Raw genomic sequence first — 13,307 nt, 5'->3', positions numbered from 1 at the left:
GAGGGGGGTTTGGATCTTGTAGCAACTGAAGATGGCCATGGAGATCACCTAGAAGCTCTCATCCACATGAGGTAGGGGATAGAAGAGGGAGGAGCCCTCTCATCGTCACCACAAAGAGCTAGGAGGAGGAAAAAGCAAGGAGAAAGAAGATTTCAAGTCACTAAGGGGAGATCCAGCTTCTCCAACATCTTGGAGAGCTTCTCTTCTTATTTTTGTAGCCCTTGGTATGGCTTAAATCAAGGCAAAGCCTATTTTTTCACTCTCATGAGCCAGAACCTAGGAAATGTCAATTTGTGACCTAAGTATAGTTTGCACACAATGTAGCTAGAATTACATAGCTAGATATGCTCCATAGGACACTAGAAACCTACCCTAGTGATGGTTTACACATGCAAGCATCCTAGATGAAGATTTGGATTTTGAGTTGGTAGAATTGGTCACTGTCAGTTATCTGGTGGAATGTCTGACCTCACTAGCGGAGGGTCCATTAACACTAAACCTTGTCTGTCCAGACTTAAGCAGAACACATTATAATTCAACAGAGGGTCCATCAAATTTGGCGGATGGTCCGTTGAGTTATGATTCAAAGACAAAGAGCCCAGGCTACAGACTGGACCAAATGGAGTGTCCGATAGATTCACCGGAGTGTCCGCTGATGAATAGATATGATTTTGAGGGAAACCCAAAGGCAGCCAGTTCCTGGCAGAGGCTTTGTCATTTGTGGCAGAATGTTCCACTGAACCTGAACACTTAGCAGCATTAGTATCCTACAGACATAATCTGATGGATGGTCCATCACCTTGATGGAACATTCCGATGATTTGTACCAGAGAACAATAAAGTTTCCCGAGAGCACAGACTTGGTACCGGAGAGTCCGTGCCTAGTCACGGAGAGTTCGATGATCCTAGTGTTCTAATTTCACTAAGTCCCTGAACCAGTGGACTGTCTGACAGTTGCACTGGACTGTCCGATGACTCAGACCTACAGCCCAATGATGCTACACTCAAACACTTAATTCATATTGTCAAGGGACAATTGTCTGTTGGACATCCAAAGTGATGGTCCTTTGCTGGTGGACATCCACTTTGGAGCATTTTGCCATAGGACACTCTGGTTCATTGAAATTAGGCCACAGGACACCGCGGCCCGGTTTTAGCTGGTTAAGGAGAGAGAAAACTTCACTTTGGACATCCGGTGCCCTTGAACCACACTTGGGTCCACCCCCAACCTGGTCTGGTAGGACCCATAAGAACCCGTCCGTTAACTATCTCACTCTCCTTCCCTGTCTCCATGATAAAGGTAGCGGCAGCGGCGGTGGGCGGGCGCACGTGCGCGGCGGTGGGCGGGCGCATGTGCGCGGCGGTGGGCGGGCGCACGTGCGCGGCGGTGGTGGGCTGGCATCGTTGACACAAAAAAGCAAGCAGAGGCCGGTTGAAGATGGCGATAGGCTCAGGCGCTTCATCCTCGACAAGTTCGCATGGAGCAAGAGAGGCTCAGCCGATGTGCCCTTTCTGTAGGACGGTGACGGTTGTGGAGCGGACGTCTAGAACCCAAAACAACCTAGACAAGTAGTTCTACACTTGCAGGAATCATGACTGGGTGAGTTATTTGCATTTCTTGCTGGTCCATTTTGGCATTTTCAAATCGGATAAAGGGTTCATCCCAATGTTGTGTTCTTCGGCGTGATCAGGGCAACACATAGTGCAGTTTCTTCATGTGGAAGCCAGTGAGTGTGGGAGATGGCATGGATGTTACAACAGTGATGGCTGACTTGAAGGCTTTGGAGAATTATGTGTTGAACCTGAACAATGTTGTAGTAGCTCTAAGGGCTGATGTGAGTAGAATAGCTAGAGACCAGAGAGTTCTTAGGTGGATGAATGTGGCCAGTGTGTTTATAGAAGTTGTATGTTATGTGACATTGCCCAGGTTAATAAATTTTCAGCATGACCAACTTGAATAAGGTCAGCAGCATACAACAAGTAATAACAACCTTGAATTCGCTATATTACCAAGCCTTCAAGTTCACAAGAATACATTACCAAGTTCACTACATTACCAAGTTCTGCCAAGTTCATATGCCAGATTACAATACCATGTTTAATACATTACAATACCAAGTTCTGCCAAGTTCATATGGCACAGGTGGCTCAAAAGCACACAAAATCACACAAAAGCACAGAATTCAAAAGCTTTCTTCTCTTCCTCTGTTGCTTGTAGTGCCTAGACATCCATCAGGGCCTCTTGCTCCTAGTGCATGCGCTTGGACTGAATGTTAGCGTTGAGGTAGCATGACTCCTAGTCACCGCTCTTAGGCTATCTGCCACTTGCTGTTTGGCCTGCCTCCTAGTGACTGGGGAGTTTGGAACCCTTCAAGATGAAACATGCGGTTAACATGTTTTAAACTAGTCATGCCTTTAAACCAACTAAAAATAGTGCCAAGAGATAGATCACTTACTGCATAGTTTGATCAGGAGGTGTAGGCTCAGCTGGAGTTGTCTTCTTCTGCTTATTGTGCTAAACTTGGACGTTGCCCATAGTTGTTTGTGATTTTCCAACAGCCATGTTGTTGCCTTTGGGCATGCTTTGAGCATCTCATTCTAGTGCCTATCATGGGTTGTCTGTCTATAGCATATTGCCTAATACACCTCTTAAAATTGAAACCATCTTCAAAAGTAACACCAACAGCTATCTTAGGGTTATCTATGTCAGTCACATGCACCACACCCTCATAGCTCCTCTCATCATCCATGACTAGTGGGTCATCATCTTCTGGGTCAGTGTCAAGATAGTAATCACAGTCATGATCACCATCATCATTTAGCACATCCTTGTACTTCTCTTTCTCATCATCTACTGCTACATACTCAATTTCATCAGACTCTCCCCAGTCATCATCAGCATTAGTATCATCCTCATTATTATCATCACCTTTAGGATTAACATCAACCTTAGGATTACCATCTCCATCAAGATTAGCAGCTAGATCAGAATTAGCAGCCACATCAGGATTATCAACCTCAGCATCAGTAGCAACATCAAGGTTACTAACACATTCTGAAATATGAACAACTTCAGCATTATGATCATCTACTGGATTAGGCACTAGAATATGAAAAGCTTCAGCATTATGATCATCTACTGGATTAGGCACTGGACTATCATCAGACAAAATCATAGCTAGTGGCAGACAATTGACCTAACTCTGTTGTGTGCTAATAAGAGACTGACTATCAACAGAGGCATTGGCACTGGAAAACTAAGACTGTAACAAACAAGGACCAATGTCAACAACCTCTATAGTCAATGGTAGCATCCAACAGTCCCAATACACATCAAATGCATGTAACAGAGTAGAATCAAAATCTGTGCGCACTTTCTCATCCTTGGTTTTGTCAAAGAAAGTAACCTGCAGTTCTTGATCCTGACCATGAACTATCTCTTGACAAAGCAACTCATGAAAACCCATCCAATTGAAGAGATCCTTGTCCACCACACGTATGTAGTTAGTAGTTACATGATAATCATCGAGCCCATCTGGTCTTTCCTCTACATAGGTAGGTACTCTAATCGCCAACCTACACGCGGCCATCAGATCCATCCTAAATCAAAACAAAGGAAAAGAACCAAACTAAATGATTTCCAACTGCAACCTTTCTAATGCATCCATAGGCATATAAATCCAAAGAGTATGGGTTCAAAAAAGTTCACCCTTTTGGAATCCATTTCAATTGAGGAACCCCAGGCGGAGAACCAGGGCACTACGTGTTCTTCCTGCTGGGGGACTTCATCTTTGAGTCACGGGGGTGCTCTAGATCCTTAGCCCCACATGGTGGTGGATGACGGGCGAGGCTAGAGGTGTCAGCGGCAGTGGGCACTAGGGTGGATGGCAGTGCGGCGTGCACTGGAGTCGAGTGGGTGGCGAGGAATGGAGTGTGGGATTAGGGACGGCACGTGACCTAACCCTAATGGCTGGGTCAGGGCTGGTTCTTATGGGTCCAACTAGACTAGGATGGGGGCAGACCCAAGTGTGGTTCAGGGGCACCAGATGTCCAAAATGAAGTTTTCTCTCTCCTCAACCAGCTGTAACCTGTCCGTGGTGTCCTATGGCCTAATTTCAACGAACCAGAGTGTCCTTGTCACACCCAATTTTAAGGATAAAATTGAATGCACAAAACTCGTGTGTGCCCCAGAATCAATCACACACACAAGCTGACAAATTACATATAGTATCATCACGGTGTCATCATACATCAGAGTTATAGTAAAACTTAGTCTTATACATCACAGCGGAATAATAAAAAGATAATAAACTCTCGTGGCCATCATCACAGGGAAGGTCAACTGGTTGACCACAAGCCTAATAATCCTCCGGGAAATCCTCATACCCGTTGTCATCTGTTACCCATCCGGGATTTTTATCCAAGTAAAGAAAATAAACAAGTGTAAGTACATTCCGAACTTAGCAAGCTAACATGGGATTATGAAGCTCAAGAAGGATAGACTCTGGTTTACTGCAGTTAGCATTTTTAATAGGTCAAACTTTTATTCTCAAGTATTATCAAGTTATGCTTAAGCTCCCATTTAATTCCCATAAGAACATATATCAAGGTTAGGTTTACCATATTTCATCATAGAACAACTTAAATGATCATCATCAAGTAACCAGTTATTCTATGAGTTTTCCGGGCCGCTCGTAACCATGAGCACGGCTGTTATAACAGTTTGTTACCCTCTGCAGAGGTGGTGCACATTCACCGCGAGTCGTGATCCCCATATGCCCGGGTTAATTACTCCCATGTCACTACCAAGGTGAGCGGGCAGGGTACACTATGAAGCCATTTCATAGGTTTCCCTAACAAGTTAGGGCCGCTAGGTTTCCTTGGCAGGCAGATGTAGGGACCCCCTTTCCTATGGCACAAATCCGTCGTGGCTATACTCATAGGAACAGAGGCAGCCCTATACCCAAAGTGGCAAGCCCCATTTGCGCCAAAAAGGTAACCTCTAACCAGCTAGGAAAGGTCCTATTACTGAGCTAAAGTCAGAGCCATATGACTCTCCCGGTTGCACTATCAGTCCCAGCTTTTGCCGACAGATAAGTCCTTATGGAGGGCCGGGAGCAACATGGACAAAGGTCATTTGCACTTTCGCCCTATGGAACAGTTGTTATAATTCATGTTACTCTCTTTGTTCCATAGTATCATTCATCAATATGTATATCAAGTTCAGTTAGAGCACTAGCAATCTACCCATATGCATTTAACCCATAGGAGACAAGGAACAGGATAACAATCACTAGGATGTCCTTACGGGTATCTAAATTAGACACATGCAAATGAGTAATTGCTTAAAGTGAAATAGGACATCAAGGAAGGCCCATGTTATACTTGCCTTGGTTCACAAACTCGTGCTGGTCCTGCTGGTCGTCGAAGAGTTCTTGGTCTCCAACGTTTTCCTCACCGTCTGAACGCGACCAACATGGCAACATACAACATTCCAAAAGCATTCATGCAAAGCAAACATTCCTATCATTAGAATAGTACACCAACAGTATTGAAATCAAGATAAAATATTTGTAAAACTAATCTACGTCTTGCTATGATCAGGTCAACGCGAAGTTCACGAAAAACGGAGCTAAAATGCGAAAGTTATGATTTAAACGGGTTTTCCTATAGTCCTATATTTAATTAAATCTAATCATGAAATTAAAAAGTTACAAACTTGACTAACAGTAGCTCCAACATGTAGCTTATGAAATTACGAAGCTAACGCGATTTGAATGGATCAATTCGGAGCTAAAACGACAATTTTATAAGCGAAACAGTTCAAATGGCATTTCTGTAAATACTGAAAGCGTACTTTTGACTTAAACAGTGAAGTTTACACTTTCCAAATGGGATTGTGCATTCGGGGAATTACGCCTTGGACTGCGGGTTCTATTTTCTGAAAACCGAGGGGCTCTTTAGCATAATCACCTGCGAAGGGGTATCTTCTAACGTGAGCCGTCGGATTTGAAAAGAACGGCCAGAAATCGATCCGGGGAGAGAGAAGAAGAGATGGCCGGTCGGAACAGTGACTCCGGCGAGGCTTAGCCATGGCCGGCGGCAAAGAACACGCCGACGAGCTCGGTTAGGGGGGCTAGGGTTCGCCAAACGGGAAACCGAGGGCACCCGAGAGCTCGGGGGGGAGAAGGGGGTCGCGGCTATGCCGTTTTGGCGGCCGGGAACGGCGGCAATCGCGGTGGCCGCCATGGCCGGCGACCATGGCCCGCGAAGCTTGCGGCCAAGGCGTGGGAAGCCAAAAAAATGAGAAAAGAAGAGCATGGGAGGAGAGGGGAGAGTACGGCGAGTCTCACCACGGTGAAAGCCGGAGCGGAGGCGGCTCAGAGGAAGCTGTCCGTGTGGAGGGGCGGTCGTTGGAGCTCGGAGATCCCGGCAGCAGCGGCTGCGGTTCCTCGGTGCTTGGCGAGTATGAAAACGAGAGCAGGGAGGTAGCCGGATGCGCACGGGGGGTCCGGCTCCTTTAAAACGAGGCCGAGGAGCGGGCGACGCGCCCACGATGCGGAGTGGGGCAACGGTTGCGGCCTGCGACTTGGCCGGGTGGTTCCGAGGGCGCGGGGCAAAGGTGGGGGACGCGCTGACGGGCGGGGTCGGGCTGTCAGCGGCTGGGCGCGGGTAGCAGGCGCACGGTGCTGGGTCGGCGGTTGCTTGGCCGAGCTGGGCCAGAGCACGGGCGGTTGCCTGGATCGAGCTGGGCTGGCGCGGAGCTGGGCCGAGTAGCTGGGGCGCGCGGCTAGGCCGGCGGCTGGCGGGCCGAGCGGGGAAGAGGAGAGAAGGGTGAACGGGCCGCGCGGGAAAAAGGCCATGCAGGCCGAAACCGAGGAAGGGAGTGGAGATATTCATTTTCCTTTTCATTTTCCAACAAACTTTCCCAAAAGCATTTTCAAATTATTTTTGAACTCATTTGAACACTAATTTAAGAACAATCATCACATGAATAAATAATGCAGCAGCATGTATGCATTCAAAAGTTTCAAATCTTATAATTGATTTTAATTCGCCAAAAAATTATTAATTTCCTACAATTGAATGCACACTTAATAACATAATAAATCAAATTTACTTATTTAAAAGAATGAAAAAGTTTGGGTGTTACAATTCTACCCCTCTTAAGATGAATCTCGTCCTCGAGATTCGGGTGATTGCTTACTCAAACAGTTGGGGATAAGTCTTTCTCAGATCCTCTTCTCTTTCCCAAGTAGTCTCATCCTCTGTATAACGATTCCACTGCACCTTGCACATCTTTACTGTTCGGCTTCTCATAACTCTTTCGGCAGTTTCCAAGATCTTTATAGGATACTCTTCATAAGTAAGATCTTCCTTGACGACAAGTTCTTCCAAAGGAATTTGTTCATCTGGTACCCTCAGACACTTTTTCAACTGGGAAACATGGAACACGTCGTGCACACCGAACAAGCTCTCAGGCAGTTCCAACTGATATGCTACTTCTCCACGTCTCTCTAGGATCTTAAAAGGTCCTATATACCTTGGTGCCAATTTTCCCTTCATATTGAATCTTCTCACACTTCTCATTGGTGACACTTTCAGGTACACATAATCACCAATCTCGAAAGTCAGCTCTCTTCTGCGAGTATCAGCATAACTCTTCTGTCGAGACTGAGCTACTCTCAAATTGTCTCTAATCATTCTCACTTGTTCTTCCGCGTCTCTAAGGACATCGGGACCAAACACTTGGGTTTCTCCAGTCTGATTCCAGAACAAAGGCGTTCTACACTTACGTCCATACAACACCTCGAAAGGTGCCATCTTGAGGCTCTTTTGATAACTGTTGTTGTACGAGAACTCTGCGTAAGGCAGACTCTTATCCCAACTATCACCATACTGAAGTGCACAGGCTCTCAACATATCTTCCAAAATCTGGTTGATCCTTTCAGTCTGTCCATCGGTTTGCGGGTGGTAAGCAGAACTGAAATTCAACTTTGTTCCCAAAGATCTATGTACTTTATGCCAGAATTGCGATGTAAATTGGGTGCCTCTATCCGACACAATTTTCTTGGGAACACCATGTAAGCACACTATTCGTTCCATGTATAACTCTGCTAATCTTGCACCATTATAAGTAGTCTTGACTGGTAAAAAGTGAGCGACCTTGGTGAGTCGATCCACTATTACCCATATTGAATCATAACCTCTTTGAGTGCGGGGTAATCCTACAATAAAATCCATGCCAACTTCTTCCCATTTCCATTCAGGGATCTTCATTGGTTGAAGTAACCCTGCAGGTCTTTGATGCTTAGCTTTCACTCTTTGACAAGTGTCACACAAAGCCACATATTATGCCACATCTCTCTTCAAACCATACCACCAATACTTTTCTTTGAGATCCAAGTACATCTTGGTACTTCCGGGATGTATAGAATAAGCAGACTCATGGGCCTCTTACAGAATTGCATCACGGATAGCTTTCACTTCCGGTACACATATCCATTTTCCGAACCAAAGAGTTCCATTCTCATCCATTCTGAATCCGGGTGCCTTTCCAAGCACTACATTCTCTGCTATCTCTTTAAGTTTTTCATCCTCCAATTGTCCTTTGCGTATCTCCTGCTCCAATGTAGGCTCTATCACCAATTCCATTGCATTAGTGACCAGGCTCAAGTTGAGATACTCCATTTCAGCACACAACTCTGCTAACATAGATGTTGTCTGAATTCCATTGGCATACCCCTTTCTGCTAAGTGCATCAGCTACGACGTTTGCCTTTCCCGGGTGATAATGCACTTCCAAATCATAGTCTTTGATCAATTCCAACCAACGACGTTGTCTTAAATTCAGATCTGATTGGGTAAAGATATACTTCAAACTCTTATGATCAGTATAGATATCACTCTTATGTCCAATCAGATAATGTCTCTAGATCTTCAAAGCATGAACCACAGCTGCCAATTCCAAGTCATGAGTAGGATAATTCAACTCATGCTTCCTTAGTTGTCTGGATGCATATGCAACCACTCTTCCTTCTTGCATAAGCACACATCCAAGACCCAAACGGGATGCATCACAATATATAGAGAAGTTCTTGTTTAAATGGGGCAAAATTAATACTAGAGCTGTAGTCAATCTCTTCTTTAGCTCTTTAAAGTTTGCCTGGCATTTATCCGACCATACATACTTAGCATTCTTTTCCAACAAAGCTGTCATAGGCTTGGCTAGCTTGGAAAAGCCTTCAATGAACCTTCAGTAATAACCAGCCAATCCCAAAAAGCTACGAATCTCACTTACAGTAGTTGGTGGTTTCCAATTCAGTACATCTTGCACTTTGCCTGGATCCACTGCTATCCCACCATTGGAGACAACATGACCCAGAAAAGAGACTTCCTTTAACCAAAACTCACACTTGCTCCACTTAGCGTACAACTTATGCTCTCTAAGCTTTTGCAAGACCATCCTTATGTGTTCCGCATGTTCTTCTTCAGTCTTGGAGAATATTAGTATGTCATCTATGAATACTACCACAAATTTATCCAGAAACTCCATGAACACCTTATTCATCAGATACATGAAGTATGCAGGTGCATTGGTCAATCCAAAAGACATAATGGTGTACTCATATAATCCATACCGTGTCGTGAATGCTGTCTTGGGTATATCCGAGTTCCGAATCTTAAGCTGATGATAACCAGATCGGAGATCAATCTTGGAGAACACATGAGCTCCTCTCAACTGATCAAACAAATCATCTATCCTAGGCAAAGGGTATTTATTCTTGATGGTAACCTCATTAAGTGAGCGGTAATCCACACACATCCATTGACTACCATCCTTCTTATCCACAAAGATCACAGGTGCCCCCCACGAGGAAGAACTAGGGCGTATGAAACCTTTTTCTTGCAACTCTTTTAGTTGTTTCTTAAGCTCTTCTAATTCATTAACTCCCATTCTATATGGACGTTTAGCTATTGGTGCAGTTCTAGGTAATAATTCAATAATGAATTCAATGTCTCGGTCAGGTGGCATACCTGGCAAGTCATCGGGGAAGACATCCGGGAATTCCTCCACGACACGATCTTGTTCATTGACTTCACCATCTAGCTGATTCACTGTGGCTGTAGGCTGAGCTTGCACTACTACTTCTACACAGATTCTATCCCCATTGAGTGATGTCACAACCACAGATTTCTCCTGACACTGAATCACTGCCCGGTGTTGTTTCATCCAATCCATTCCCAGGATAAGGTCAATTCCCGCTGTTCTCAACACAATAGGCTTCACCTTGAAGTCTACCCCCCTTAAGGAAATGCTAGTTGAGGGGCTCCAATAAGAAGCGGGCATACTACCTCCCGGGGAATTCACTAGTATTGGGTTTTTCATGGCACACAAAGGTACGCTATGCATTCTAACAAAAGCTTGGGAGATAAAAGAATGCGAAGCACCAGAATCAAAAAGTACGGTAGCAGAAATAGAGTTGACACTGAACGTACCCAACATGACCTCAGGCGTCTCCTAAGCTGCATCAGATGACACATAGTTCACCTTCGCTGTGAGAGGTGGTCGGGCGTTGAACTTCTGATTGTTGGCCTGGTTCTGAGGTGCTTGTTGGTTCTGCTTCTTAGGACACTGATGAGCATAGTGCCCTACTTCTCCACATCGGTAATAGGCATTGGGATTGTTGGGTGCACCACTCTTCACAGGAGCATTGTTAGGCACTCCCTGGTGTGTTGTAGGATTGCTAGTCTGTTGCAGGGGACGCTGATTTCCAAACTGTTGCTGATACTGAGGGCGTTGTTGGAACTGGTTCCGCTGAGGATACTGACCACGGTTTCCCTGATGAGTTGGTCCTTGATTCCTCTGCTGGAAACCTTGCTGGGGATAAGCACGTGGGCGAGTGTTGCTTCCAGAAGCTTGCCCTTGGAGCCTTCTCTTCTTAGCTTCCATTTCCTTGCGCTTATCATCAATCACGATTGCGCGATTCACCAAAGACAGGAAGTTAGGATAAGTATTAGACATCAGCTGGAGCTGCAGTCCATCATAGAGTCCCTTGAGGAAACGGCGTTGCTTATCCTTGTCATCTGCCACATCATTAGGAGCGTAGCGAGATAGTTGTGCGAACTTGTCCCGATATTCCGCCATAGTCATTGATCCTTGCTTGAGAGATCTGAATTCTTCCTGCTTCAGTTCCACTAGTCCATCAGGAATATGGTATGATCGGAAACTGTCCTTAAATTCCTGCCAAGTGATATCAGGAGCATTGTTGGGACATCCAAACTGGAATGATTCCCACCAATCCTGAGCAGCTCCTTGGAGTTGCCCGGAAGCGTACAACACCTTCTCCAGGTCGTTGCATTGTGCTATGGTCAGTTGTTTCTCCACAGCACGCAACCAATCATCGGCCTCCATAGGGTCTGTGGCATGTGTGAACACCGGTGGACGACCTTTCATAAACTCTCCACACTTATCTCTAACCTGGACAGGCGGTGGACCTCTTGCAGGTTCATTGTCCAAGCGCTGCATCATAGCTTGCATCAGCTGCGCTTGCATTCCCAATATCTGCTCCATGGTCACAGGTGGCGGTGGTGGATTCATAAGAGCATCATGCCCACGACCACGGCCTCTGCCTCTTCCTCCTCTTGCGGCCATCTGTTTTCCAACAAATGTGCAAAATTTAGAGATTTTTCCAATTATAGAGAGCTTACAAAAGATAAGAAACAATGCTGAAAATCTTCTGGGCAAGATTCAAATTCAGCAGTTCAGTAAAACTGTCATAACTCGAGTTTCAGAGATCCAACAGAGGTGCACCAAGATTCGTTAGAAAGCTTAGGACATCAGCTACAACTTTCATTTAGACCATTTTTACAGATTCGAACTCGCACATAGTCAAAAATAGAGCTAAACCGAAACTGTTCTGAGTTCCAGACAGCGCAGGAACATCAACTTGTGCCAGCTAGATCTCCCAAACCTGAATAGCTATTGACGTGATTCCAAAGACACTTGAAAGATACAGAGGTCTAGTTATCTCCACAAAAATTTCAGAATTTTTATCATCCCAGATTTCGAGTTACCAGATAAAGAACACAGGCTGCTCCAGAAATCAGCACAGCAGAGATAAGATAAAATGATACTTCTGCATTAAGATTTTATTCTAAATTTAAAGTTCCAATCTAAGGAAGTTGTGGACATGCCCACAAACTTCCAGCAATCAAGCAAAATACCAAATCAACCAAGTTCACAAATCAAACATCTAATCAACCAAGTTCACAAGACCAACAAGACTAAATAAGGACACGAACTAATGACGTGATAATCTAGATCAAGGCACCTAACACCTATGGAGCGGTGTCAATCATGGTGAAGGAACGGCGCTTCTTCTTGTAGATGGAAGGCTGTCCCAGTTGTGCTCGAAGTTCATCCACTTGTTTCTGAAGACATCTCTGCGCCCTCTGAGATGCACGCAGTTCTCCTTTGACCTCATCATCCACTCCCTGCATAGCGTGGACATGCTGCACCGTTGCCTCTAGAGTTGGGTCATTCTCTGGTGGAGCCAAAACTTGCCAAACACCCTCATGATCATTTCGAGGAAGGAACCTGAAGCGATCCTCCCTCATGGCCTCGAAACGACGACCATGGTAGTGGATGTAGGCATTCTGTGCTGCATCCTCCATGCCATCCAAAGCATGGGCTCTCCTGGCAGGGGCACTGTGGACAGTCTCCACCTCATGTCCATTAATGATATCATTCCATGCGGTGACCACCAGCTCTACCTTCCAGAAGGTAGCCTCTAGTGGGTGCTTGTACTCGGCGCAGTGGTAGCTGATGGAGGCGTGCAAGTCGGGGAAGTAGTCGTCCAGCATGTGGGTGAGGAGAGTGTGGTAGTAGGCTGTCTCTGGAGCTGACTTGAAGTAGTACTTGCACTTCCAGCCAATCTCATCGTCCTCCACGGGGGCAGCTGGGGAGGGTGCAGGTGTAGGGGAAGTAGCCGTCGACTCCTCAGGTGTAGCTACCACAGGGTAGACGGGCACGGTGACTGGTGTAGGAGTAGGTGTAGGCATCAGTGTAGCCATCTCCTCGTCATCGGAGATGATCACAATCTCCCTCTCTGTCGGTGGGGCACGCGGGGTGAACATGGCACGATAGCCGGCGGTGCTGAGTCGAGCGGTCTTCGAATTATGAGACATCTATAGATTTAAAGTGAGATAGAAATTAGAATCAACAATTTTAAATAATAGATTAAGGTATGAAAAGCATAAATGTTTTAATAAAATAACAAGAATAAGTCAGTAAGCAAGAAACCA

The sequence above is a fragment of the Miscanthus floridulus genome, chromosome 10, assembly GCF_019320115.1.
Source record: "Miscanthus floridulus cultivar M001 chromosome 10, ASM1932011v1, whole genome shotgun sequence".
NCBI lineage: Eukaryota > Viridiplantae > Streptophyta > Magnoliopsida > Poales > Poaceae > Miscanthus > Miscanthus floridulus.
Note: the sequence above shows the minus strand (reverse complement) of the source record.